Source organism: Meles meles, chromosome 11, assembly GCF_922984935.1.
Source record: "Meles meles chromosome 11, mMelMel3.1 paternal haplotype, whole genome shotgun sequence".
Lineage (NCBI taxonomy): Eukaryota > Metazoa > Chordata > Mammalia > Carnivora > Mustelidae > Meles > Meles meles.
The window spans coordinates 88127964-88155382 of record NC_060076.1 but is presented as its reverse complement, the minus strand read 5'-3'; the positions used below and the strand labels follow the sequence as shown (position 1 = coordinate 88155382).

General features: G+C 45.0%; 1 protein-coding gene and 1 long non-coding RNA gene across 3 annotated transcripts in view; one reads left to right on the top strand and one right to left on the bottom strand.

Annotated features, from left to right (window-relative positions):
- On the bottom strand, positions 1 to 26255 carry LOC123952715. Its single transcript, XR_006820694.1, has 3 exons — positions 25705 to 26255; positions 21688 to 21778; positions 1 to 494 (listed from the first exon to the last, which is right to left on the bottom strand). It is a non-coding gene; the product is annotated as an uncharacterized LOC123952715 (long non-coding RNA).
- TJP2 (tight junction protein 2) overlaps positions 25139 to 27419 on the top strand; it is a 120654-nt gene continuing 118373 nt past the window's right edge. Inside the window, exon 1 of one of the 2 annotated variants that reach the window (XM_046022061.1) lies at positions 25139 to 25322. The gene's annotated coding sequence lies outside the window, so the exon portion shown is untranslated. The remainder of the gene's footprint in view (positions 25323 to 27419) is intronic. The other variant, XM_046022062.1, reaches the window with a different exon arrangement.

Sequence of the window (27419 nt, the reverse complement as noted above, 5' to 3'; positions counted from 1 at the left end):
GTTGTTGGGTTTTGGGTTTGTTTGGTTTTTGTTTTGTTTTGCTATGATAATTCTCAAATAACTTTTAAAAAAAATGTTTATTCTCTTCGTTGCTCCTTCATAACCCGGAAATCAGCCAAGGGCCGAGTCTCCATTTTCTGTCCGTCTAATCTCCCACCGGCCTCGGCAGGACTCTCAGTGACCAGACATCCGTGGTGACGTGGACCAGACAACGGATTCCTCCCTCCACACTGACGCAAAGACAAACACCAACAAAGCTCTGCCTCCCTCAGTTCCAGGACTCACTTATCAAAAGCCTTCTTTTTCCCGTGATGACACACAGAAAACATCTGCCCGGCCAGCCTCGTCGGAAATTCCACCAAACCTAAGGGCTCACACCGGTAAACACAGACGGGCCCACCTCTTCTCTCTGCGGGTGGACAGCTGCCATGAAGTCACACGGGGCACCATCATGTTCTGGCACATGACGGAGACACCAGCACCCACACCTAAAGCTAAGAAACAACAGGAGACTATAATGTCCCGGAGGTACACAGAACGAGAGGTCAGTGGTGACAAACTTGCTCTGAGCACCTGTCGTGGGCACTGTCACACTCCTCTCATGCATTATAGTCTGGTCGGCAAGCACGGCAGGGGCATAATGTCTTTGATCCAAAACCCAAAACGGTGTTCGAAGAGAGGCTTAAAATAAAATACCATATGAATTCAAGGCAATTGGCAATTGCTTTTGATTTAGGGGACGATTGGAGGAGAAGGCCTTGAAGGATGAACGAAACCGAGGCAGGTGGAGAGGGGAGGAGGCGCTCCACGCCAAGGGGCCAGCTGGGGGGGCAGGAAGTGGGGCCATTTATGATTGGGGAGAGATTTGAGCAGACGTGGGCAGGGAAGAATGTGAATCGAGATAAAGTAGGTAGACTGGAGTCTGGGGAGCACTGAGTGAAAAGGGGACAGACAAGGCAGGGCTAGGTTGCAGAGGCCATGAATCTGTAGGTAAGACATTGGAGAATGCTTCTGTATTCCTGCTCCATGCCGTGCTCGGGGGGGGGGGGGCAAGAACAGACATGGTTATAAAGTACACGGCTTTATTAGTTACTGTACTAGAACGGTTACTTCAAAAACAGGAAGATGTCATGCCATCTATGACGTTTGGACCTTCTCCCATGGTTAGTAAAAAGCCACAGCTAGTGTGGGGGAATTTTTTTGCTGCTATTATTCATGGCATAGTTTTGCTGATGACCTAATATTTTTATTAAACCTTTTATGAGACTTTGGCAGGCAGAAAAATGAGGCTGGTATTTCTCAGAGTTGATCTGGGTAACATTCTATAGTTAGCACTTACTAGTTCTTTTTCTCTTTTTAAAGAATAGTGTTTTTCTTCTAAACATGGAGAATTTGGGGGTATGGGAAAGATAAGATCAGATCTGTTGCTTTTTTCTTTTCCCCATCACCTATTTCACGACCCCCCGATTTACCTCCCCTCTGGCAACCACCACTTTGTGCTCTATAGTTAAGAGTCTGTTTTTTGGTTTGTCTCTTTTTTAATTTGTTCATTTGTTTTGTTTCTTAAATTCAGCATATGAGTGAAATCATATGGTATTTTCTTTCTCTGACTGACTTAATTCACTTAGCATTATACCCTCTAGACGTATCCATATTGTTGCAAATAGCAAGATTCCACTCTTTCTTATGGCCAAGTAATATTCCATGGAATATATATATCCCACTTCTTCTTTATTTCTTCATCTATAGACGGACACCTCGGCTGCTTCCCATCATTTGGTTATTGTAAATAATATTGCAATAAACATAGGGGTGCATATATCTTTTCAAATTAATGTTTTCATATTCTTTTTTGAAAAATATTTTATTTACGGGGCGCCTGGGTGGCTCAGTGGGTTAAAGCCTCTGCCTTCGGCTCAGGTGGTGATCTCAGGGCCCTGGGATCGAGCCCCGCATCAGGCTCTCTGCTTGACGGGGAGCCTGCTTCCCTGCCCCCAACATTTGCCTCTCTGCCTACTTGTGATCTCTGTCAAATAAATAAAATCTTAAAAAAAATTTTTTATTTACATATTTGACAGAGAGAGAGAGAGCACAAGTAGGGGCAGGAGTGGCAGGCAGAGGGAGAGGGAGAAGCAGGCTCCCTGCTAAGCAGAGAGCCCAAGGTAGGACTCGATCCCAGGATCCTGGGATCATGACCTGAGCCAAAGGCAGACGCTTAACTGACTGAGCCACCCAGGCATCCCAGTGTTTTCATATTCTTTGGATAAATATCTAGTGGCAGCATTAGTGGATTCTTAATTTTTTTTAACAGATTTTATTTATTTATTTAAGAGAGAGACACAGACAGAGCATGAGACAGGAGAAGGTCAGAGGGAGAAGCAGACTCCCCACCAAGCAGGAAGCCCCACACGGGACCTGATCCTGAGACTCCAGGATCATGACCTGAGCCGAAGGCAGTCGCTCAACCAACTGAGCCACCCAGGCGCCCTGGATTCTTAATTTTTTGAGGAAACTCCATACTGGTTTTCACAGTGGCTGCACTCGTTTGCATTCCTACCAACAATGCACGAGGGTTCCTTTTCCTCCACACCCTCACCAACACCTGGTGTTTCTTGTGTTTCTGATTCTAGTCATTCTGGCAGGAGTGAGATGATATCTCCTTGTGGTTTTGATTGCATTTTCCTGATGATGAGTGATAATAAGCATCTTTTCATGGGTCCATTAGCCATCTGTCTTCCTTGAGAAATGTCTATTCGTGACTTCTATCCACTTTTTACTTGGATTATTTGTATTTCGGGCGTTGGGTTCTATCAGTTCTTTATCGATTTCGGATACTAACTCTTCATCAGTTATATCATTTGCAACATCTTCTCCCATTCCACAGACTGTCTTTTCGTTTTGCTGGTTGTTTTCTTTGCTGTGTAGAAGCTTTTTGTTTTGGTGTAATCCCAGTAGTTTCTTTTTGATTCTGTTCCCCTTGCCTCAGGAGACACAGCTAGAGAAATGTTTCACAGTCCATGTCAGAGAACTGACTGCCTGAGCTCTCTTCTGGGATTTTTATGGTTTCAGCCTCACGTTTAGGTCTTCAGCCATTTTGAGTTTATTTTTGCATATGGTGTAAGAAAGTGGACCAGTTTCATTCTTTCACATGTAGCTGTCCAGTTTTCCCAAGAACCCGTTGTTGAAGAGACTCTTTTTATTTTTTATTTTTTTAAGATTTTATTTATTTATTTGACAGACAGAGACCACAAGCAGGCAGAGAGAGAGGAGGAAGCACGCTCCCTGCTGAGCAGAGAGCCTGATGCGGGGCTCTATCCCAGGACCCTGGGATCATGACCTGAGCCAAAGGCAGAGGCTTTAACCCACTGAGCCACCCAGGCGCCCTGAAGAGACTGACTTTTCACCATTGCATATTCTTGCCTCTTTTGTCAAAGATTAATTGACCATATAATTGTGGGTTTATTTCTGGGGCTCTCTATTCTCTTTCATTGATCTATGTGTCAAAGATCACATCTATGTTTTAAAAAGATAATCAGATAACTCTTGGGTCGGTATTGAGGATAATACTGGATTAGAGTGAGAAAAACTAGACATGGGAATACTGGTTTCAGACCTAGCTTGTTTGCTTTCTTCCTTTCTTTCTTTTTAAGGTTTATTTTATTTATTTTTTAATAATCTCTACATCCAGTGTGGGGCTCAAACTCACAACCCTAAGATCCAGAGTCACATGCTCTACTGACTTAGCCAAGAAGGCATCTCTATTTGCTTGCTTTTACTCATTCATTCTGGATGCATTTAGAAGTATCTGCAATGTGCTAGGCACTGTTCAGGGCACCACAAATATGGGAATGAAGAAAAATAATGCACTGTTTTGCTGGATCTCCCTTTTGTCTAGGGGAATATAGACAATAGATATAGGCATCTGCAGTGATGGTTTTTAAAAAGTGCTAAGAAGAGAAATGGGGGCACCAGGTGGCTCAGTCAGAAGGGTATCTGACTTTTGATCTCAAGGTCATGAGTTTGAGCCTCATACTGGGTGGAGAGATTAATTTAAAAAAAAAAGAAAGAAAGAAAAACAAAGATCTTGAGAAGCTAGAGCATGCTGGATGGAGCTCTTTCCTTTTATGAGGTTTCTGGAAAACCTTAATCAATCAATCAATCAATCAATCAATCAATTAATTGTGGGGGAGAGTAGGGGAAGAGTGGAGGGAGAGGGAGAGAGAGAATCTTAAGCAGGTTCCACATCCAGCACAGATCCTATCTCATGACCCTGACATTATGACCTGAGCTGAAATCAAGAGTCAGACGCTTAATCAACTCAGTCACTCAAGCGCCCACTCTCTCCCTTTCCTTCCTTCTTTCTTTCTCTATTCCTCTTTTTCTTTCTTTCTTCCCTTCCTTCCTCCCTCCCATTCTTCCTTCCTTCCTTTCTTTTTTTTTCTCTCTCTCTCTTTTTTCCTTGTGATAAAATGTACATAAGATAAACTTTACCATGTTAACCATTTTTAAGCCTACAGTTCAGTCCATCAAGTACATTCACATTGTTATACAAACACCGCCATCATCTATCTCCAGAACTTTTAATTTTTTGTTTTTTTTTTTAAGATTTTATTTATTTGACAGACAGGGATCACAAGTAGGCAGAGAGGCAGGCATAAAGAGAGAGAGAGAGAGAGGGAGGAAGCAGGCTCCCCGCTGAGCAGAGAGTTCGATGTGGGGCTCGATCCCAGGACCCCGGATCATGACCCAAGCCGAAGGCAGGGGCTTTAACCCACTGAGCCCCCACGCACCCCTCCAGAACTTTTTTAGGTCAAGCTCTTTTCCATAGAATAGTTGAAGTCTTCTCTAACATGGCTGCATCGTAAGCCAGAGTGAAGAGTGAGAAAGGTTTGGGGCTCAGGGAGCATGTTCCTCTCTCTGGAAACAGAGGTAGGCAGTAGGCCATGCAAGAGTTGGTACAGTAAGATTTGGTGTAGCCGAAACCCCACACCCAGAGCATAAAGGAGAACAGACTTGGGAGTCACTTTGCTCCCAGAACTCATTTATTTAGTGGAGAGGCCAATGCAGATCCATGAAGAGAGACAATTCATTGCTAAGTACAAGATCTTTAATCACAGAGGATTTTCATATCTGTATTAAAGAGCAATGCAAATGAGTGGATGCAATTTTATGAAGCTGTGAAGTCGACTGAGTTTCCTTTTGGAGCTATAGGACTTTCTTTCAGACTCCTCATGAGTGAAGAGTCATGAGTTTGCTGTGGAATGTCCTTTATCTTTGTGAAACTGAAGAAAGGAAGCCTCATTTAAAATGAAGATGGCTATTCTTCTGAAGTGGTTTCAAAAAATCTAAATGGAAGGAAAACTTCAAACTCTCTGAGACCAGCGTTACCTTGATCCTAAAGCCAGACAGAGATCCCACCAAAAAGGAGAATTACGGATCAGTATCTCTGATGAATATGGATGGAAAAATTCTCACCAAAATACTAGCCAATAGGATCCAACAGTACATTAAAAGGATTATTCACCTTGAGCAAGTGGGATTTATTCCTGGGCCGCAAGGTTGGTTCAACATTGGCAAATCAACCAATGTGATGATACACTATGTAAATAAAAGAAGGGACAAGAACCATATGATCTCCCAAAAGATGCAGAAAAAAGTATTTGACAAAGTACAGCATCCTTTCTTGATTAAAACTTTTCACAGTGCAAGGATAGAGGGTACATACCTCAATATCACAAAAGCCATCTATGAAAAACCCAAAGCAAATATCATTCTCAATCGGAAAAAACGGAGAGCTTTTCCCCGAAGGTCTGGAACACGGCAGGGACGTCCACTACCACCGTTCAACAGAGTACTAGAAGTCCTAGCCTCAGCAATCAGACAACGAAAAGAAATTAAGAGGCATCTGAATAGGCCAAGAAGAAGTCAAACTCTCACTCTTAGCAGATGACATGATACTTTATGTGGAAAACCCAAAAGACTCCAGCTCAGAACTGCTAGAACTCATATGGGAATTCAGTAATGTGGCAAAATATAAAACCAATGCACAAAAGTCAGTTGAATTTCTACTCACCAACAATGAGACGGAAGAAAGAGAAATTAAGGAGCTGATCCCATTTACAATCGCACCCAGAACCATAAGATACCTAGGAATAAACTTAACCAAAGAGGCAAAGGATCTGTACTCAGAAAACTATAAAGTACTTGTGCAAGAAATTGAGGAAGACACAAAGAAATGGAAAAACTTTTTGTGCTCATGGATTGGAAGAGCTAATATTGTGAAAATGTCTATGCTACCTAGAGCAATCTACACATTCAATGCAATCCCTATCAAAATACCATCAATTTTATTCACAGAACTGGACCAAATAATCTTAAAATCTGTACGGAGCTAGAAAAGACCCCAAATAGCCAAAGGAATGTTGAAAAAGAAAACCAAAACTGGTGGCTTCACAATTCCGGACTTCAAGCTCTATTACAAAGCTGTCATCATCAAGACAGTACGGTACTGGCACAAAAACAGACACATACATCAATGGAACAGAATAGACAGCCCAGACATGGACGCTCAACTCTATAGTCCACTAATCTTCAACAAAGCAGGAAAGAATGTCCAATGGAAAAAAGACAGTCTCTTCAACAAATGGTGTTGGGAAAACTGAACAGCCACATGCAGAAGAATGAAACTGGAGCATTTTCTTATACCATACACAAAAATAGACTCAAAATGGACGAAAGACCCAAATGTGAGACAGGAATCCATCAAAATCCTAGAGGAGAACACAGGCAGTAACTTATTCGACCTTGGGCGCAACAACTTCTTGGTAGACACGTCTCCAAAAGCAAGGGAAACAAAGGCAAAAATGAACTATTGGGACTTCATCAACATAAAAAGCTTTTGCACAGCAAAGGAAACAGTCAACAAAACCAAAATATGATGAATAGAATGGGAGAAGATATTTGCAAACACATGTCAGATAAAGGGCTAGTATCTAAAATCTATTTAGGAACTTATCAAACTCAACACTCAAAAAACAAATAATCCAATCAAGAAATGGACAGAAGACATGAAGAGACATTTTTCCAAAGAAGACACCCAAATGGCCAACAGATACGTGAAAAAGTGCTCAACATCACTGCATCAGGGAAATACAAATCAAAACCTCAATGAGATACCACCTCACACCAGTCAGAATGGCTAAAATTAACAAGTCAGGAAATGACAGATGCTGGCGAGGACGTGGAGAAAGGGGAACCCTCTTAAACTGTTGGTGAGAATGCAAGCTGGTGCAGCCACCAGCTTGGAGGTTCCTCAAAAAGTTGAAAATACAGCTACACTACAACCCAGCAATTGCAGTACTGGGCATTTACCCCGAAGATACAAATGTACTGCTATGAAGGGGCACCTGCATCCCAATGTTTACAGCAGCAATGTTGTATAAATAAATATGAATAAAGAACATGTGGTATGTATACATAATGGAATATAATGCAGCCATCAAAAAATGAAATCATGCCATTTGCAATGACATGGATGGAACTAGAGTAGCGTAAGTCAATCAGAGAAAGATAATTATCACTAATATGTGGAATTTAAGAAACAAGGCAGAGGATCATATGGGAAAAGAGGAAAAAATGAAACAAGATGAAATCTGAGAGGGAGACAAACCATAAGAGACTTTTTATTTTAAAGATTTTAGTTATTTATATAACACACACAGAGAGAGAGAGAGAGAGACTACAAGCAGGGGGAGCAGCAGGCAGAGGGAGAGGGAGAAGCAGGCTCCCCACTGAGCAGGGAGCCTGATGTGGGGCTCGATCCCAGGACCCTGGGATCATGACCTGAGCCAAAGGCAGAGGCTTAACCAGCAGAGCCACCCAGGCGTCCTGCTCTAAGAGACTCTTTTTTAAAATTAATTAATTAATTAATTAATTTACTTGACAGACAGAGATCACAAGCAGGCAGAGAGGCAGGCAGAGAGAGAGGAGGAAGCAGCCCCCCTGCCACGCAGAGAGCCTGACGCAGGGCTCGATCCCAGGACCCCGAGACCATGACCCAAGCCGAAGGCAGAGGCCTCAACCCACTGAGCCACCCAGTCGCCCCAAGAGACTCTTAATTATAGGAATCAAACTGAGGGTTGCTGGAGAGGAGGGGGGTGGAGGAATGGGGTAACTGGTTGATGGACCTTGGGGCGGGTATGTATTATAATGAGCACTGGGTATTATATAAGACTGATGAATCACAGACCTGTACCCCTGAGATACACAATATATTATATGTTAATTAATTGAATTTAAATTTTAAAAAAGAATTAAAAAAAACCTTTTACATATTTAAAAAAAAAAATGAAATTGGGAGGCCAGCAGGGAGAACTCTCACACCCTGTTGCTCATTGTTAAGTGCAGACCCAACTAGAAGAGAAGGACTTTGCATTCCCAAGAGAATTTATTACTGCAGCAGGAGAAAGGAAGAACTTCTCCTTGCCCAACAACAAGCTCAGCCAATAAGAAAATACCACATCTCGGTCACTGAGAAAGTATCGCCACCCTGATTTCTCACTTTCTTCCAGAAGACTTTCATCTAAAGTAGCCCTTGTCAGGGTGCCTGAGGGGGATCAGTCAGTTAGGTGTCAGCGTTTGGCTCAGGTCATGATCCCTGGGTCCTGGGATGGAGCCCTACATCAGGCTCCCTGCCCAGCAGAGAGTCTGTTTCTCCCTCTGCCTCTCCACCCCCAACAATCTCTCTCTCTCGAATCTCATAAAATCTCTCTCTAAATAAATAAATAATAAAGTAGACCCTCTCAACTTAACACTTCTCTGTATAAAGTAACTTTCTTCTCCTTTGATCTCCAGAGTCGCCTATGGTTTGCCATAGCTTGCATGTCCCAAATTGCAATTCCTCTGCTGTTCCCAAATAAACCCATATTTCAACAGAAATAACTCTAGACATTAATCCATTAATCCCACCCAATAATTTTGTCATCCATGAAACCTTCATGTGTTCTGCATGCTGAACTGAATCCTGTTCAGTCAAAGATCCCGTTGGGGAGGAAAAGAATTTTCCCTTTACCTTTCTAAGTTCTTGTCTGACACTTCCCCCCGGGCCACCCCGTAATAAAAGACAGATTAATGGGAGAAAAATAAACAGAAGTTTAGGGCGCCTGGGTGGCTCAGTGGGTTAAGCCGTTGCCTTCGGCTCAGGTCATGATCTCGGGGTCCTGGGATCGAGTTCCGCATCGGGCTCTCTGCTCGGCAGGGAGCCTGCTTCCCTCTCTCTCTCTCTCTGTCTGCCTCTCTATCTACTTGTGATCTCTCTCTGTCAAATAAATAAATAAAATCTTTAAAAAAAAATAAACAGAAGTTTAGCAACATGTGTACCTATTGTATACATGGGAGAGACCCAGGAAAACTGATAAACTCTCTGAAATGGTCCAAGCCATCATGTTAAATAATCTCCAGTGATACAAAAAAGATGTTGGGGCAAAAGGCAGCGGATGGGGGAGGTCGCCAGGAAAACCACAGTAAACAAGGAGATTTAAATGTGCAGATTTAGGGGCGCCTGGGTGGCTCTGTGGGTTAAAGCCTCTGCCGTTGGCCCAGGGTCCTGGGATCAAGTCCCACATCAGGCTCTCTGCTCAGCGAGGAGCCTGCTTCCTCCTCTCTCTCTCTCTGTCTGCCTCTCTGCCTGCTTGTGATCTCTGTCAAATAAATAAATAAAATCTAAAAAAAAAAGTGCAGATCTTTGTCTTCTTCATTGATAAGAATTTCTAGAGATTTAGAGACCTCCTTCTCTTCTTGGCATAGGGAGGGAGACAAATGTAAATTGCTCAAGTAACTTTTACTCGGTTTTCAGGGCTTTTCTCCTGACTGCTGTTTTTTAAAAAATGATGATTCTAAAATAATGCTTATGCCAAAGAGACATATTCTGGTGTGGCAAACTCTGCTTTCCTTCAATCCAAATCATTATTTCTGACTTATCTGGATATTTGAGATTAACTTGCTATGATGATACTACGCAGAAGTCACAAAACCAAACCCTACCCTATTGCCACATAAAGGAAATGAGAGGATTTGTTTAAAAACTGAACATAGGGATGCCTGGGTGGCTCAGTGGGTTAAGCCGCTGCCTTTGGCTCAAGTCTATGATCCCAGGGTCCTGGGTTGGAGTCCCATATCGGACTCCTTGCTTGGCAGGGAGCCTGCTTCTCTCTCCGCCTCTGCCTGCCACTTTGCCTGCTTATGCACTCACTCTCTCTCTCTGACAAATGAATAAAATCTTAAAAAAAAAAAAAAAAAACTGAACATATTTTCCTTTGAGTTGTTCTTCTAATTTGCTTTCCCTGGAAATTTGCAGAGACACGAGCATATTTGCTCTAGGTGGATGCTTGTTTTCTTATTGATAGGAAAAGCAGTACAAGGAAATGGAGTTGTTTTTCCTGTAAGGAGGGGCAATCCTTGTAAATATTGGCAGAGCCAGGGCAAATTCATAAGGTAAGAACTTTTAGGTATATATAATGAGTTTGCAAAATTTTCTACAAGGCACACAACAGTTAGGGTTGGATAATGTATGTTTGGGGAGGGAAAGCAGAGACTGTACAGTTTATAGAGGAACAAGTGCACTGTGACCTGCTGAAAACTCATCAATAACGACTCATCTCCTGGAGGTTTATTTTCCCCATCTATGATCCTTTATCTGAAACACTTGGGCCCTATGTTTTGGAATTCAGTTCTTCGGGAATATGGAGTGTATACTGCGTAGCGCTGCATAATACATCTAGGGACATACCCCATAATTAAACCCGTGGATGTATCCACAGGGAAATGTATGATTACTTATACCAAGTAGAATAAATAAGGACCATAAATAGACTTAGATCCAATTCAGGCCAGATTTTACTGCCAAATCTGGTTAGCACCAAATTCTTGGTTTCAGAGACAAAACTCTAAAATTTCAGAATTTTGGCTAAGGGATTGTGGGCCTGTTGACCTCTCTCTGTGTGATTCTGAAAAGCCATAACCTGAACCCATCTCATGAGTGGCTACACTGTGATGAATCAAGAATCTGGATCTCGGGAGGAATGAATTGCTCAACATCACATCCTTCCGCACCAAGTGGATACACCTGTACTAGGAGGTCCTATGCCAGGGAGGGGTCGGTGGTTAGTGTCTCTCAGTGGGACCCAAAAAAAACACAAGTAAGAACTAAAATGTACTTGCTGGGTGCTTTTATCTGGCTCAGCAGAAGGCAGAAACCCTATGAATCATATCCATGCAGACAGGTGCAGGCCACAGAAAACTGATATCTCCCAAGTGAATTTGAAAGGATCTTATTACCCTGGATCCTAAGAGGGTTGTTGCCTTGTTGCCTCGGGAACCATACGTAAGGATAATTAACTCAGCTCCTTATTTTAGTGACTCCTCAGCTCCTGATACAATTTCTCAGACATGGTTGGTCTAACAGCCGCCAGACCCACATGTGGGACGTGTTTCTCCTGGACGGTTGACGTGGTACTTGTGGCTCTTCCATCCGTGACAGAGAGCGTGGACCATGCTCTACAGACAGACCACACGCTGGACTACCTCTGGTTTCTGTCTCCTGGGTTTCACACTGGCAAGCGTGAGGCCAAGCAAGGTGGATAATGTGGTTCCTGGGATGGCTTGGGAGCCAGGTGAGTAGCTTTAGTCTTGTCCTCACTGGGGGGTATTCAGTACAGAAGGAGCATCCAGAACTTTCTGGACAGGAGCATTTAGTTAGACCAAGTCAAGAAATTAATATTTTACTTTTGATTTATTACTTTATAGGGAATCATACTTCAATGAGGGGATAATTTAATGTTTCAGCTCAACATGTATTATTTATTGGGCACATATTATGGGTCTCTGTGCCAGATATAAGCTCTGTCTACAGAGTCAAGATGCTAGCCTACAGTATGTGGGCAGGGGATATATGTATAGCTAGGAATAGCCATAGGAACCTACTTTGACTAACGTAAGCAGAAAAGGTTACAGGAAATCGTGTAGGAAAAGACAGCTAGCATGGGCTTTTGTCTACACGATGCCCTAGACGCCTGAAGGTGAAGGACTCATCTCGGACCTGTGAGGGTCAAAACCATAGGTGAACTTGGCAGAGCAGAAAGACTGGAAAAGCCTTGTCCCCTGTTTTCATCTCAGAGCTCCTGTACCAAAATGAGACTGCCGGCCTCCAGGTATTTGTGATGTAAAAAAACAAAACAAAAACAACAGAAAAACAGAGGTCTATCTTGTTAGGACACTGTGGTTGAGATTCTGTTCTCTGTAGCTGATCATAATTCTCATATACTATCTTAGAGTTTCTCTCTCTCTCTATATATATATATAATTTCTAACAATAATCTCTGAGGCAGCTACTATTTTCCTCATTTTTAAAAGGGAAAACAGGGGATACCTGGGTGGCTCAGTTGGTTCAGCATCTGACTTCGGCTCAGGTCATGATCTCTGGGTCCTGGGATCGAGTCCCACATCAGGCTCCCTGCTCAGCTGGGAGTCTACTTCTTCCTCTCCCTCTGCCCCTCCCCCTGCTCTCTCTCTCTCTTTAATAAATAAAATCTTCTAAAAAATTTTATTAACATACTCTCTCCTAAAAGATTTTATTTATGCAATCGTTCTCCACCTGTACCGGGGACCTGGCTCCATGGTTCTTGGACTGGCAGAGGGGAGACTCCTCCAAGTCTATTTTTTATTTTTTTGTAAATATTTTATTTATTTATTTGACAGACAGAGATCACAGGTAGGCAGAGAGGCAGGCAGAGAGAGGAAGGGAAGCAGGTTCCCCGCTGAGCAGAGAGCCCGATGTGGGGCTCGATCCCAGGACCCTAGAATCATGACCTGAGCCAAAAGCAGAGGCTTTAACCCACTGAGGCACCCAGGCGTCCCCCAAGTCTCTTTTAAAAGTACACTTTGTTACAAGACCTTGAACCAACCCATGAACATGCACTTGTTAAGAAAAATAAATGAGTTAAGATCAGATCCTATTGTTTTTCATAATACTTTTCCTTCGTGCACAATTACTTTCAGTCCCTGTGCCACAGCTCGTGGAACCCCAGCTTCTCTCTCTGCCCTCTTTACTATTCTGCATTTTTCAGCTTATAATAGTATTTCTGGATGTTCTTATACATCCCACAATATTTTAAATCATAAAAATCCTGAATGTAATCTGTAAAATGCTGAAAAGAGGTGAGAAATTATCTATGCTATCACTGCCCCAAATAAAACAAATATACAGTTTGCATTTCGGTTTATTTTATTCCCGTCCCTCTGCCAGTGCGTTTCAGTTTCGCACAGTGGCAATCACGGTATGGGAATTTTGTATTCTGTCATTTACACTGAAAAAACCATAAGTATTATCGGTAAGTTGCAAGAGGGTAAAACCTCCATTGTTTGTGCATCATTGTATCATCTGAGCTTAGCATGATGTAGTTAAAATGGCTCAGTAAGTAGTTGACTGAAAAAATGTTGCTACAGGGGTAGCTGGGTGGCTCAGTGGGTTAAGCCTCTGCCTTCGGCTCAGGTCATGATCCCAGGGTCCTGGGATCTAGCTCCGCATTGGGCTCTCTGCTCAGCGGGGAGCCTGCTTCCTCCTCTCTGTGATCTCTGTCAAATAAGTAAATTTTAAAAATCTTAAAAAAAATGTTGCTACATACTCTTCATAGTTAACATATACATGTCCATATAATGTGCCTTCTAGTGGATATGTTTTAATTTATTTAATTTTCCCTAATTATTAGATATTTTCATTGTTTTCTATTTTTTGCTCTTATGACTAATCCATTGATGAAAAGTTCTGTGCATATAGTCTTCTGTGCATTTGCACTATGGTCTGAAAAATAGGAGTCTGGCATAAAATTACAGGGTCAAATCACTTGAACATTTTTTATGAGCCTTGGTGCGTTTTATGAAAGTGCTTTTTGAAGGGGTGGGAGCAGTTTACCATAGCAAACAATGTAGTAGCGGTTTCTTCCCACGCTGGCCTGCCCTGGTTTGTGTTGTGTTTTTAAATTGATGGTATTGATTTCAGTGGAAGAATTCCTCAATCAATTAGCATGCTTACAGAACTCACTTCAGTGTCACAGGCATAGTGTGCCAAATAAGCACGCATTAAAATGTGAGCCCCTTATTTCGGTCATGTCCCTAATACTCCCACTATTTCTCAGGTGCAATTCAAGTGTATCTCTGCCTTTAATTTCTATGATTGGCTATATATGTAAATACCAGTTATAATTATATATTATCATTTTGTTTACATCTTTTTTTGTTTGTTTAGAGATTTTTTGAGCATCACAATAAAAAAGATGATTTTTACATTAGACCCTATAAGTCATCATATCCTTGTTTTCTACAAAGTTGTTCAAGGAATTTATCTCTATGTAATCTACATACTACATAAGTTTCTATCTCCACCTTTCTCCCTGGAAATTCACAGGCAATCCCAGCTCCAAGGAAATGATACTTTTCATGTGAATTTAAAATTAATATTCACCAGAGGCTTAACTAAAATTACAGTAATCTTTGGACTGCTAACAAGTGATGGACAGAAAGTATTATTTCTTTATGAGCTGTCTGTCAAAGTCCATCGGGGAAGGCCATAAAGCAGCCGTGGGCCAGTTATTTTCTTAGAAAACTTCCTAAAGCTTTGGCTGCAGAAACTATCCAGAGGAAGCCCCAGCCTCTAAACCGAGTTTAGGAAGGACTTAACGTACACACTAATGCAGAATGGACCATAAAGTGCATGAAAGGGGCTCAAGGCAGCAAAGGCAGGGCTTGCTGAACATGAAGAAAGTCTTTGGCTTCTCTTCGTGCCTTTCTTCTCAATACTCCACAGGTAGCTACGTGTGAGGTGTTCACCTGCCCCATTCCTGCCTCTGCTTGGGGAGAAGGTGGGGCCGCTGCCTGCCTTGCCCCATGGAGGAGGGGGCTGAGGTTTCTCCAGGCCCAGGAGCAAGCTGTTGTTGGGCCAGACAGGTGTGACCGGGGGTAAAGCCAGGGTAAAGGAGTGTTGAAAGAGCACTTGGTGGCCACGTGATCCATGCACCTGTGGCCAAGGTGTTTCCGAGAGCTGCAGCGGCCCCCTTTCCCTCTGCAGGATGTCCCAGGCCCCATGCCGGCTATCTCCAGCTAAGTCCCCTTCAAGACAGACAACCTCCCTCCCGTTAGGACCACTGCAAGTGTCAGCCAGAAGATACGGGACGGGGGGGGGGGGGGGGGGGGGGGGGGGGGGGGGGGGGCGGTGCCTGGGTGGCTCAGTGGGTTAAAGCCTCTGCCTTCAGCTCAGGTCATGATCTCAGGGTCATGGGATCAAGCCCCATTCTCTGCTCAGCAGGGAGCCTGCTTCCTCCTCTCTCTCTCTGCCTCTCTGCCTACTTGTGATCTCTGTCAAATAAATAAATAAAAATCTTAAAAAAAAAAAAAAAGAAGATACCGGACAGATCATCTAGTTCATTCCGTGAGGAACAGACTCCCCACTCCCTGCTGAGCAGGGAGCCACCTCCAGGGGCGGGGCTTAACCCAGGACCTCCGGATCGTGACTTGAGCCAAAGGCAGACATTTAACCAACTGAGCCACCCAGGTGCCCCGTAATATTACTTGGCTTTTCATTAAATTCAAAACAGCATCCACAAAAGCAGAACTGTCTTCACTACCATTTTCCAGTTCCCCTAAATCAGAGACTGTCCCACTCACCTTCTCAGTTAGCTAATTGCCAAGATGCTGAGCATCCTTCTAACCATTTTTCTGTTCATTTGCATGTATACATATGTGCACACGTCTGTGTATATGTATATACTTGTACACACGTAAGTGTATTAACTGCACAATGAGGCCTGGACCATATATATTGCTCGATACCTTGCTTTCATCTTTAGCAATGTGTTGTGGACAACTTTGCATATTGGGTCATGCAGACTATATATATTTTTTTAATCTTTAAAGATTTTATTTATTTCTTTGACAGAGAAAGACAGAATGTACAAGCAGGGGGAGTGGCAGACAGAGGGAGAGGGATAAAGCAGGCTCCCTGCTGAGCAGGGAGTCCAACCAGAGCTCCATCTCAGGGTCCTGGGATCCTGACCTGAGCCAAAGGCAGACGCTCAACCCACTGAGCCCCCCAGGTGCTCCCAGGCTACTTGTTTTTACCTGATAGAGAGCATTCCTCAGAATCAGCCAGTAGATATACCTTAAGAAGATGTGACTTTGGGCGCCTAGGTGGCTCAGTTGGTTAAGTGGCTGCCTTCGGCTCAGGTCCCGATCTTGGGGTTGTGGGATCAAGCCCTGAGTCAGACTCCCTGCTCAGCAGGGGGCCTGCTTCTCCTTCTGCCTCTGCTCTCACCCTGCTGGTGTTCTTTCTCTCTTACTCACTCTCTGTTAAATAAGTAAAATCTTAAAAGAAAAAAAAAACAAAAACGTGGCTCCCAAATCGATCAGTTTATTTGATTCCTCACTCTCCCCACATTTTTATATAGAGAAATTTTCAAATGTACAAAATAATGGAAAGACTAGTACAGTGAACACCGACCGGTATACTCTGCACTAGATCCGATGACTGTGAGCGCTTTGTTGGCTGTCATTTTAATACCTGACAGAGTTGTGTGGTTGTAAAGGAGAGGCCTAGGAAAAGCAGCAGAATTCATCAAGGCCCAAGGTGTTAAGAGTTAGGAAGGAAAGTCCAAAGAGCCAGAGAAAGTAAAATTCACCCAACAGATTAACCTGGGAGGAAGATGTCGATTTCTATGAAGAGAAGGAAGAATGAGCCACTAGGGATATGGACTAAAAGGCTACTCATTCCTGGGGCGCCAGGGTGGCTCGGTCAGTTGAGCAACTGCCTTCAGCTCAGGTCATGACCCTAGGGTCCTGGGATCAAGTTCTGCCTGGGGTTCCCTGCTCAGTGGGGAGTCTGCTTCTCCCTCCGCCCTTCCCCCTCCGCCCTTCCCCCTCCTCTACTCTTTCCATTTCTCTTAAATAAATAAAATCTTAAAAAATAAAAAATAATAAAAGGCTACCCATTTTTGAAATTATGGAGTGATTGATGGACTGTAAAGACATTTAGTGAGCCGTACTTTGATGCATTCTCTGGCAGCTATGCAACATAAAACATTCTTTGAAGGCAAAACCTCCCAAATGACATGGGGTGATATGTGTATTTCCTTGGTGGGTGAAACGGAGAACCATTCTCATCTACAAATTCTGATCTTGCAAGATCAGACAGCTTTTTTCCAGAAGTCACCAAGAGAGTAACTGTCTGCCTAGAGGGTGGACATCTTTTTATTCCAAAGGAAAGTTTAGAATCAAATATGGAAATGGAATATTATACAGCAGGAAAATTGGGTGAAATACAGCTCGATTCAACAACTTGAATAAATTTTAAAAATATAATTTGCAGTGAAAATTGCTGGTTGCAGACCACACACAGTGTGATTCTGTTTTTATTAAGCTCAAAAACAAGCAGATCCAAACAATATATTGTTTAAGAAGATATACATGTTGGGGCTCCTGGATGGCTCAGTGTCTTGGGGCCTCTGCCTTCGGCGCAGGTCATGATCCCAGGATCCTGGGATCGAGCCCCACATCAGGCTCTCTGCTCAGCAGGGAGCCTGCTTCCTTCACTTTCTCTGCCTGCCTCTCTGCCTACTTGTGATCTCTGTCTGTCAAATAAATAAATAAAATCTTAAAAAGAAAAAAAGAAAATATACATGTTTAGGTAAAAGAAAAGCTTTTTTAAAAGTTTTATTTATCTTAGAGAGAGAGAGACAGAGAGAGCACACATGTGGGGAGGGCCAGAGGGAGAGAGAGAATCTCTAACAGACTCTGTGCTAAGCATGGAGCCTGCCTGGGCTCAATCTCATGACCCTGAGAACATGACCTGAGCCATTGTGCCACCCAGGTGCCCCTAAAAAATAAATTAAAAAAAAATTTTTTTTAAAATTTATTTATCTGACAGATAGATCACAAGTAGGCAGAGAGGCAGGGAGAGAGAGAGAAGGAAGCAAGCTCCCCACCGAGCAGAGAGCCCCATGTGGGGCTCGATCCCAGGACCCTGGGATCATGACCTGAGCCGAAGGCAGAGGCTTTAACCCACTGAGCCACACAGGCGCCCCAAAAATAAATTTTTTTTTTAAGATTTTATTTATTTAGGGGCAGCTGGGTGGGTCAGTGGGTTAAAGCCTCTGCCTTAGGCTCAGGTCATGATCCCAGAATCCTGGGATGGAGCCCTGAATCAGGCTCCCTGCTTGGCAGGGAGCCTGCTTCCCCCCACCCCTGCCACCTGCCTATCTGCCTACTTGTGATCTCTGCCTGTCAAATAAATAAATAAAATAAAAAGATTTTATTTATTTGAGACAGAGAGTGAGTGAGGAAACACACAAGTAGGGGGAGCGGCAGAAGGAAAGGGAGAAGCAGGCTCCCCAGAGAGCAGGGAGCCAAATGTGGGGCTGGATCCCAGGGCCCTGGGATTATGGCCTGAGGTGAAGGCAGAGGCTTAAGCGACGGAGCTACCCAGGTGCCCCCTTAAAATTTTTTTTAACGAATGCATTATTTTAGGATAGTGATTCCCTTCAAATGAATGAGGGCCGTTAGGTTTTTTTTTTTTTTAAGACTATTTATTTACTTAACAGACTGAGAGAGATCACTGAGAGATACTTGTGATCTCTCTCAGTCTGTTACGGAAATAAATAAAGAGGCAGACAGAGAGAGAGGAGGAAGCAGGCTCCCCGCTGAGCCGAGAGCCCAATGCGGGGCTCGATGCGGGGCTCGATCCCAGGACCCTGAGATCATGACCTGAGCCGAAGGTAGAGGCTTAACCCACTGAGCCACCCAGGCGCCCCAGCAGTTAGGTCTTGAAAGCACATGGCATCATCAAAAACACTGGTTATTGTTCTATTGATTGTGTGGTGGGTTTATTAGATGTTCTCCCGGTAATCCAGATGTATTTCATATGTATCAAATATTACAATAATAACATTGTGTAAGGGGAAATAAAGGCTGGACTTACAAAACAGGACAATGCAACACGTAGTTATGGACTCTTTATGCAGTCATTCTTTTAATGGCATTTAATTTTATTTTTTTGCTATTCCAGCACACAGGAATCAGCATTCTTGAGTGTATTTCTTTCATTACTTGTTGGGGTGGGGTAGATACCTAGAAATGGAGTTCCTGGGTCAAAGGGTGAAAACACTGAAGTCAAACGCAAAACTGGGGAGGAGGTGCAGGGAGAAGGACTTGGAGGAAGGTGGTGAAAAGATACAAGCTTTGAGTCATAAGTAAGTACAGGGGATGTCAATGATGCCTACAGCTAGCACTGCCGTACCATACATAGGAAAGTTGTTAAGAGGATAAATTTTAAGGGTTCTCACCACAAGGGGAACATCTTTTTTCTTTTCCTTTTTACAGATTTTATTTTAGGGGTGCCTGGGTGGCTAGTCCTTAGGCGTCTGCCGGAGTCCTGGGATCGAGCCCCACATTGGGGCTGCCTGCTCAGCGGGGAGCCTGCCTCTCCTTCTCCTACTCCGCCCGCTTGTGTTCCCTCTCTTGCTGTGTCTCTGTCAAATAAATAAAATCTTAAAAATAGAAAATAAAGAATTTGTTTTATGTCAACTCTACAGCACATAAGGGACTTGAACTCACGTGTGTCCCTCTGAATAAGCCAGCAGGACATCCCCCTTTTCTTTGTATTTTATCTATATGGGGAGATGGATGTTAGCTGATCCTACTGCGGCCATCATTTCACAGGAGGCGTAAATCAACTGATCCTGCTGTGCATTTTAAATTTATACAGTGATGTAGGTCAATTATTTCATAATAAGACTGGACAGAAATACCAAACATACATAGGCAGCAGACAGCAAAGTCAAGATGAGAAACAAAGCTCCTTCTGGGCTCCGTGGTGCACCTGTTGCCAGTAATGAAAATACCTGTTTTTTTTTTTTAAAGATTTTATTTAGTTACTTGACAGACAGAGATCACAAGTAGACGGAGAGGCAGTCAGAGGGAGAGGAGGAAGCAGGCTCCCCGCCGAGCAGAGAGTCTGATGCGGGGCTTGATCCCAGGACCCTGGGATCATGACCTGAGCCGAAGGCAGAGGCTTAACCCACTGAGCCACTCAGGTGCCCCTGAAAACACCTGTCTTACTTATCAAGGCAACTGTCCCACTTCAGACTGAGATTTGACCTCTTCCCCATCACCCTGCCTGCCCAGCCTGCAGGTGTAGCGCAGGATCTAGTTCCGAGCCTCGGGACGCAGAACACAGAACTCCCTGTCCAGAGAGGCAGAATAGGGCTTTGTCTCCCAGAAAGGCACGATGGTTTCTGTGGGGCTGCGTTGGGGCCAGTGCAGGGAGGAAACCTCTGCTGAGCTCCAAGTCAGAACCCAGAGCTCTTGCCCCATTTTTCATGGTGCTGTCCCTGGCGCCCATGGAGGCATCTCTTTTCGCTTCTCTGAGCAGATCTTGAAATGTGTAGTCTTCAGAGTGGAAATGTTTATTAGTTACCGAAAATGATGTTTTGTTGATTACAGGAAAGCACAGACAAAGGAATCCATACAGCGTGTACCCAGAATGAAAAGAGTGGGTGGGAGAAACCGAGATAATGTCAGTTACCAGCTGTGCCAGCCAGAGTCCCTTTCTTCCTACCTGAACACATTCAAAGGTTATCCCAAATCCAAGTCTTTGAAATGTTCATTTCAATTCAGGTGTGTGTGTGTGTGTGTGTGTAGCTGTGTGTGTATGTGATATGCCAAACACATGTAGTAGTACCATCAACCCCATACACTAGATTAAATCAGTGGCATGTGATTAAAACATTTTAAAACTTAGGGAATATTAAGTTTTTCCCAAATATCTCTTCATTTTTCAGGGCCCAAAGAAGAAATACACATTGTTAATCTCATCGTTATCACTTAAATCTTTTCATCTATAGGTTTCTTCCCCTTTTGTCTTTAATGCCTTGCTGGTTCTTGTTGAGGAAAAGGGATCATTTGGCTTCTTGAATTTCCCAGATTCTGGATTTTGTTGATTGTACCTCATAGTAGTATTGTTTAACATATTCCTCTCTTCTAGTAATACTTTTTAAAAAGATTTTACTTATTTGACAGACAAAGATCATAGGCAGAGAGGCAGGCAGAGAGAGGGGGTGGGGAAGCAGGCTCCCCGCTGAGCAGAGAGCCCAATGTGGGACTCGATCCCAGGACCCTGGGATCATGACCTGAGCCGAAGGCAGAGGCTTTAACCCACTGAGCCACCCAGGCGCCCCTCTAGTAATTCTTATACACTGGTAGTTGGATCTAGAAAGCTGGTCAGACTCAGGTTTGCTCTTTTTGGCAAGAATGTGCCATTTGTGGTGGTGTATATCTCCATCAGATGGCACATAATGTCCAGTGATCTTTTCTGTGATGTTCGTGGCCATCGATGACCATTGCCTTGATGCAATATTTTATTAGTGTTTTGGAAAATGCTGATATTCAAATTTTGTCAATCCTTATTTATTGGCTAGAATAATTTCTTTGTCAACTATTTAGTCATCCTGACACGCAGTCTGTACATGTCTTAGCCCAGATTTCCCAGGAAGCAGAGCCTGGAGTCATGGACATTATTGGGGAAAGTGATCCTGCAGAAAAAAGCAAGGGATGGGAGAAGCAGAGAAAGCCAACTGAAGGGAGACTCACCCAGCAGGCTACTGGTTTAGGCATCTGATTGCTTGATCAGTGTGACTTGATTTCTTAGAAGCAATATATCCGGAGTCTCAGGATACTTCATCTTGTGGGGGAAAAAATATTCACTTATCAGCTTCTACCCCTCACTGGTAGAAGCTCAGACAACAAAACATTGACTTCAGGGTGGTGTATGCAAGCCTATCCCCACGCTGGTGCTCACAGAGAACTGGGGTAGGAGGGAGGAGACGAGTGTCTTCTCAGTAATGAAAACACCTGTCTTACCAAGACATGCAGTTGTTTCCTGCATGAAGCTGGATAAAGCCGACCTAGACCTTGTAGCTGCAGCAGTGGTTGGAGTAAGAGACAGGCGAGGCAAAGAGGATCTGAAGTAGTACATACGTGTTTGACACAGTCCAGAAAAGGCAGGTGAAATGTGTAATTCCTTCTCTTAAAATTTAACATCTTTCAAAATAATGAATTAGTTCTATTGCATCTGCAAAGGTAATCAGGGTTTGCTTTTTTTTCTGCTTTTGTATCATCATGACTTAAGGATATATACATGTACGATATGTTTCAATTCATTGCAGTTATTTTTCTTCTTTTTTAAAAAAGATTTTACTTATTTATTTGACAGAGAGAGAGAGCACAAGAAGGAGGAGTGGCAGGCAGAAGGAGAAGCAGGCTCCCCGCTAAGCCAGGAGCCTAATGTGGGACTCAGTCCCAGGGCCCTGGGGTCATGAGCTGAGCAAAGGCAGACGCTTAACCAACTAAGCCACCCAGGAGTCCCGTTATTTTTCTTCTCAAAGCTTAAAATTTATCCCACTTTGGCTGGTGGATGGTGGAGGCTTCCACAGACTGGCTCCAGATCCCATTTGATGTCAATCTGAGTGTTTTTGATAGCTTCCCTGGTTCCTCAATTGACAAGATATTCCAGGCTTATTTTGGATATTTCTTGCCTGTGACAGAAAATCAACCACTTTTCCAAGTAGATCTATTTCCTTTTAGAGAAATATTATATTTAGAGATCATAATCTGAAATCTAGAGTGCTTACTCCTACGAGGCTGGTCAGTGTTTGGTGGACATTTTGAGTAGGTAGATCTTGGATTTTTTTTTTTTTTTTTTAATTAGAGAGAGAGAGAGCAGGAGAGGAGGGGTAGAGGGAGAGCAAGAGACATACTCTTAAGCAGGCTCCATGCTCAGCATGGAGCTTAACATGTGGCTGGATCTATGACCCTGAGATCATGATCTGAGCCTAAATCAAGCGCTGGACACTTAACGGACTGAATCACCCAGGTGACCCTGGAAATACATTTTTAAGAAAAGTATTCCCTAAGGGGCGCCTGTGTGGCTCAGTTGGTTAAGCACCTGCCTTTAGCTTAGGTCATGATCCCAGGGTCCTGGGACGGTGTCCCACATTGGGCTCCTGGCTTAGCCGGGGAGTTCGCTTCTCCCTCTCCCTCTGCTGCCCCTCCTCCTTGTGTTCTCTCTCTGTGTCAAATAAAATCTTTAAAAAATATATTGCTTATTGGCTTTGATTTTATATTTATTTTTTATACTAAAAAATCTTGATTCCTAAGGCCATTAACATAATTACTTCTTACTATCCTTACTATCATTATCATTACTGAAAAGCAGTTTTGTTTTTTTTAACTTTTTAAAAATATTTCCCATCCTTAGAGTATATACCTAAGAGATGTGTTGTTAGATAATTGTTCTAAATTCACCTGACATAATTTCCCCCTACGTGGAAAACTGCTGTTCTCTTTTTTAAAAAAGTGTACTATTGGGGCGCCTGGGTAGCTCAGTGGATTGGGCCTCTGCCTTTGGCTCAGGCCATGATCTCAGGGTTCTGGGATCGAGCCCCGCATCGGGCTCTCTGCTTAGCGGGGGGGCCTGCTTCCCCCACTCTCTCTGCCTACTTGTAATCTCTGTCTGTCAAATGAATAAATAAAATCTTAAAAAAAAAAGTGTACTATCCTCTAGGCTCAATCTACTCGCTTTTTGAAAAACTTGCTAATAGGTACTCCCAGAAGTCTAGAATAAATGAACTTGAGCTTTATCAGAAGCATGGTCATTCGTTCCATTACTTCTGGCAGAGGTTTGGGTGAGAAGGAGGGCAGGAGGGTTTGGCAGTCATATGCAATGGTGTCTTCAATGAACCTACTACCTAGGAGTTTTTTCTTTGCGTGTGTGGTAAAACACATGTACCATAAAGTTAACTGTTTTAACCACTTTTAAGCATTCAATTCAGTGGCGTTAAGTGCATTCACATGCGCAACCAACAGCACGGTCCCTCTCCAGAACTTCTTCATCGGACCAAATGGAAACTCTGCATCCATTAAACAGTAACTCCCTATTACCGTCCCAGCGTTGTTTTTTTTTTTTTTAAGATTTTATTTATTTATTTGTCAGAGAGAGAAAGATCACAAGTAGGCAGAGAGGTGGGCCCAGGCAGAGGGAGAAGCAGGCTCCCTGCCGAGCAAGGAGCCCGATGCGGGACTCGATCCCAGAACCCTGGGATCATGACCTGAGCCGAAGGCAGCTGCTTAACCAACTGAGCCACCCAGGCGTCCCCCGTCCCAGCATTTTTAACGTGACTAAGTGCAGGGAGCACCTGCTTGCCCGTCGCAGGCTGGGGTCCTGGAAGACGCCGCCTTCCAGGCTGAGCAGGGGTTCCCGCGGTGACTAAGCAGGCTCTCGCGTTGACGCTCCCGCCCTCACCTATTGTCCCAGCGGGAGGAACCGGTATTTCCGGATTGGGGCCTCCGACCCTGTGATCCTGCCTAAGGGTGAAGTTCATGGGGGAGGGGAACGGAAGCTGATCATAAAAGTTAACTTTCCACCGAAGTGAACAACCTGCCTCTCACCCCACGCCCAAGCACAAACAAAGACCCCAAGCGCCACCAAGCACGTACAAGAGTGGCCCACAACCATCCTTTCCGTGCTCCTGTGAAGGGTAGTGTAGCCAACCCCTTCCTAGCCCACACCCCTGGAGAGGATCAGAAAACCGACCAGAGAAGGCAGAAAGCAGCACATCGAATCCCTTTTGCCCTTGGGCGTTAAGAAAGCACAGCGGCAGTTTGGCAGGGAAGGGAGGAGGAAGGGGAATGGATGCCCGGGCTGGGGGCCAGGTGGTCCCTGCGGCCACAGTCCCGGCCCCACTGTTGGGTGGCCCGTGCGAGCCGCCCCCCAAGTCGTTGCCAACACCCCAAAGTAGAGCTGCAGTAAGCCTCGTCTCTTGGCCCAGACTGGCGCACCTGGCACCCCTGGGGTCTCCAGGAAGCAGGTGGCGGCCGCTGCCCACCCTCCTCCCCTCGGGGCCGCCGCTCTCTGGCTCTCCGCCGCCCACTCCCCCTGCCTCCCACCCTGGATATATATATTTTTTTTCTCCCAAACCTCCAAACAGGAAATAGCTTGAGTCCACAATAATACACAGGAGCAGCGACCGAGGCCAGTCGTACCCGCCCATTCCCTGGGCAGCGTCCCGCACTCCCGCTCGGGCCAGGCGCCACCAGCGACGAGCGCCGGCAGCGCAGGGGACACGCGCCCAGCAGCCGGCGTCGCGTCGGAGCGCGCCCCCGCGCCCCCGGGAGCCGCCCTCGTCCTGCGCAGGACCCCGGCGACTGCGGCCGCCCCCAGCCCGCAGGCGAGTACCCTCCCCGCTCCCCTCCCCGGCCCCCGGGCGCCGCGGGGATGCCGCCACCCGTCGCGCCCCTGCGAGCGAGGGATTTTCGGGTGTGGCGGTGCCCTGGCGCCCTGGGTCGGCGTGCGAGCCTGAGGGGAGCTGAGGGGCAGCGACAGTACATGCGAGTTGATGCCTGCCCCCCGTTTCCCTGTGGATTCGGGGTGTACTTTATTGGGCACGATTTTTTCCTCTCTGGGATGCTTAGCGGACTTCTGGCTCCGGGTCCTCCCGGGGGACGACGGCGCATCATAGGGCTTTCTTGGGGGATCGTCTGGAAGTGGGTTTTAGCCCGCACCTGGGGCAGCTCCAGGTGGGGGGTGGGGGGGCACCGTCTCTTTCCTACCTGGTCCGGCGCCTTCTCCCCCAAGGAATAGGGACCGTTTCACTTTCTGTTGAGCTTCTCTTTAACCCAGATAGAAGGGCCTCTGGTTTCTGTTGGCGCCGCCAGCTTTAAGGGGGCAGGAGCTGGGGCCGCGGGGCCGGGGGAGGCGCGGGTTAGTTGCCAGCAGGTGGGGATCGCCTGCGGAGTCTCAGCCACGGGGCCTGCAAGCCCCACACACCCGAGAGCCCGGGACTGCACACGCCCGGAGGTGCCGGCGGGCCCGAGCTGCCCGCGGAGCCGCGATCGGTGCCCCCAGCGCCCAAGAGCCTTCGAGGGTTCCCCCCTTCCCTTTGACATGCGGGGCGTTGTCGGTGCTCAAGGCTGCGGGGTTGTTCTATAGGGAACTAAGTCAGCACCGAGTTGGAGATCTTTATGTTGGATAAAGGCCACTGAATTCCAGGCATTCTTCGAGCTGGAGAAGGGAATTCTCCGCTGTTTTGAAGTCTGGGCGAGGGCTTTCTGTGAAACTGCCTCTCTGTCAACTGTCCTTGCCGTCTGTGGCAGCTTCCTAGTCCCGGAGGTGGGTGGGGACACTTGGGAAGCCCCCTGCGCCAAGGCTTTCTGGGTGTTTCTCAACGCTTTTTTACGAACGGTGGTTGGCGGGTAATTTCCGTTCTTAACCAGTTCACCTGAAAGGTGTGGTCAGCCCTCCTCATTTCCTGGCCAGGGCCCGCGGTTCTGGACGGGGCTCTGGGGCCTTGAGGGTTCAACTGAGGCCCGAGCATGAGCGGCTTCACCTGGGGGCCTGTTACAGTGGATCCGCACCTGCTGGGGTGTGATCCCCTGGGCAACGTTTGCACAATAACGTTTGAAAAGCACCGGCCTAGGGTATCTTGGGGTGAAGTGTTCTGTCCACTGTGAAGGAGTGATTTACAATACGCTCCCGCACATTTTCACCAAGTCCTACATTTGAACCTTCATTTTGCCAAAGCAGGACAAACACCCTTAAGCAGCCTGGGTCACGGCCCCTCCCCCTCAGGGTCAGGCTCCTCAAGATCTGGACATGGGCTTGGCATACTGGCCTGTGAATTTTTGGTTTCTGGGTACTTTTATTCTTTGACTGTTGTTATTTTTTAAACTATTTAAATTCAGTTAATTAACATATAATGTATTATTGGTTTCAGAGGCACAGATCTGTGATTATATAACACCCATACCCGGTGCTCATTACATCCCATGCCCTCCTTACTGTCCATTCCCCAGTTACACCATTCCGCCACCCCCTTCTCTGTTATTACTATGATAAAATATACATATCATGAAATTCACCATCTTAACCCTTTTAAATGTACGATTCGGTAACATTAAGTACACTGACAATAAAACCATCCCAACTCTTCATTTCCAGAACTTTTTCATGGTTCGGAACAAAAACTCTATCCATTAAACAGTAGCCCATTCTCCCCTCTCCCCAGCCCTGCAACTTCTGGATACTTTAAATGATATTTTTTGTAGGGTGGAGAAAGGCTGGATTGGAATGTAAAGTAAAAGGAAGATCATGTTCACAGAGTTCGTATAAACATGTGGAGATTCGACTTGTAGGCAGGAACTTACAGCTTCCTTTGCCTGAAAAAAATCCCTTTGAAATGATGAATAAAAGATAATTTAAATGGGCAAGGTTAGACAAAAATTCTCCCTCTTGAGGATATTCTTATACTCACAGAAATTCAGATTGT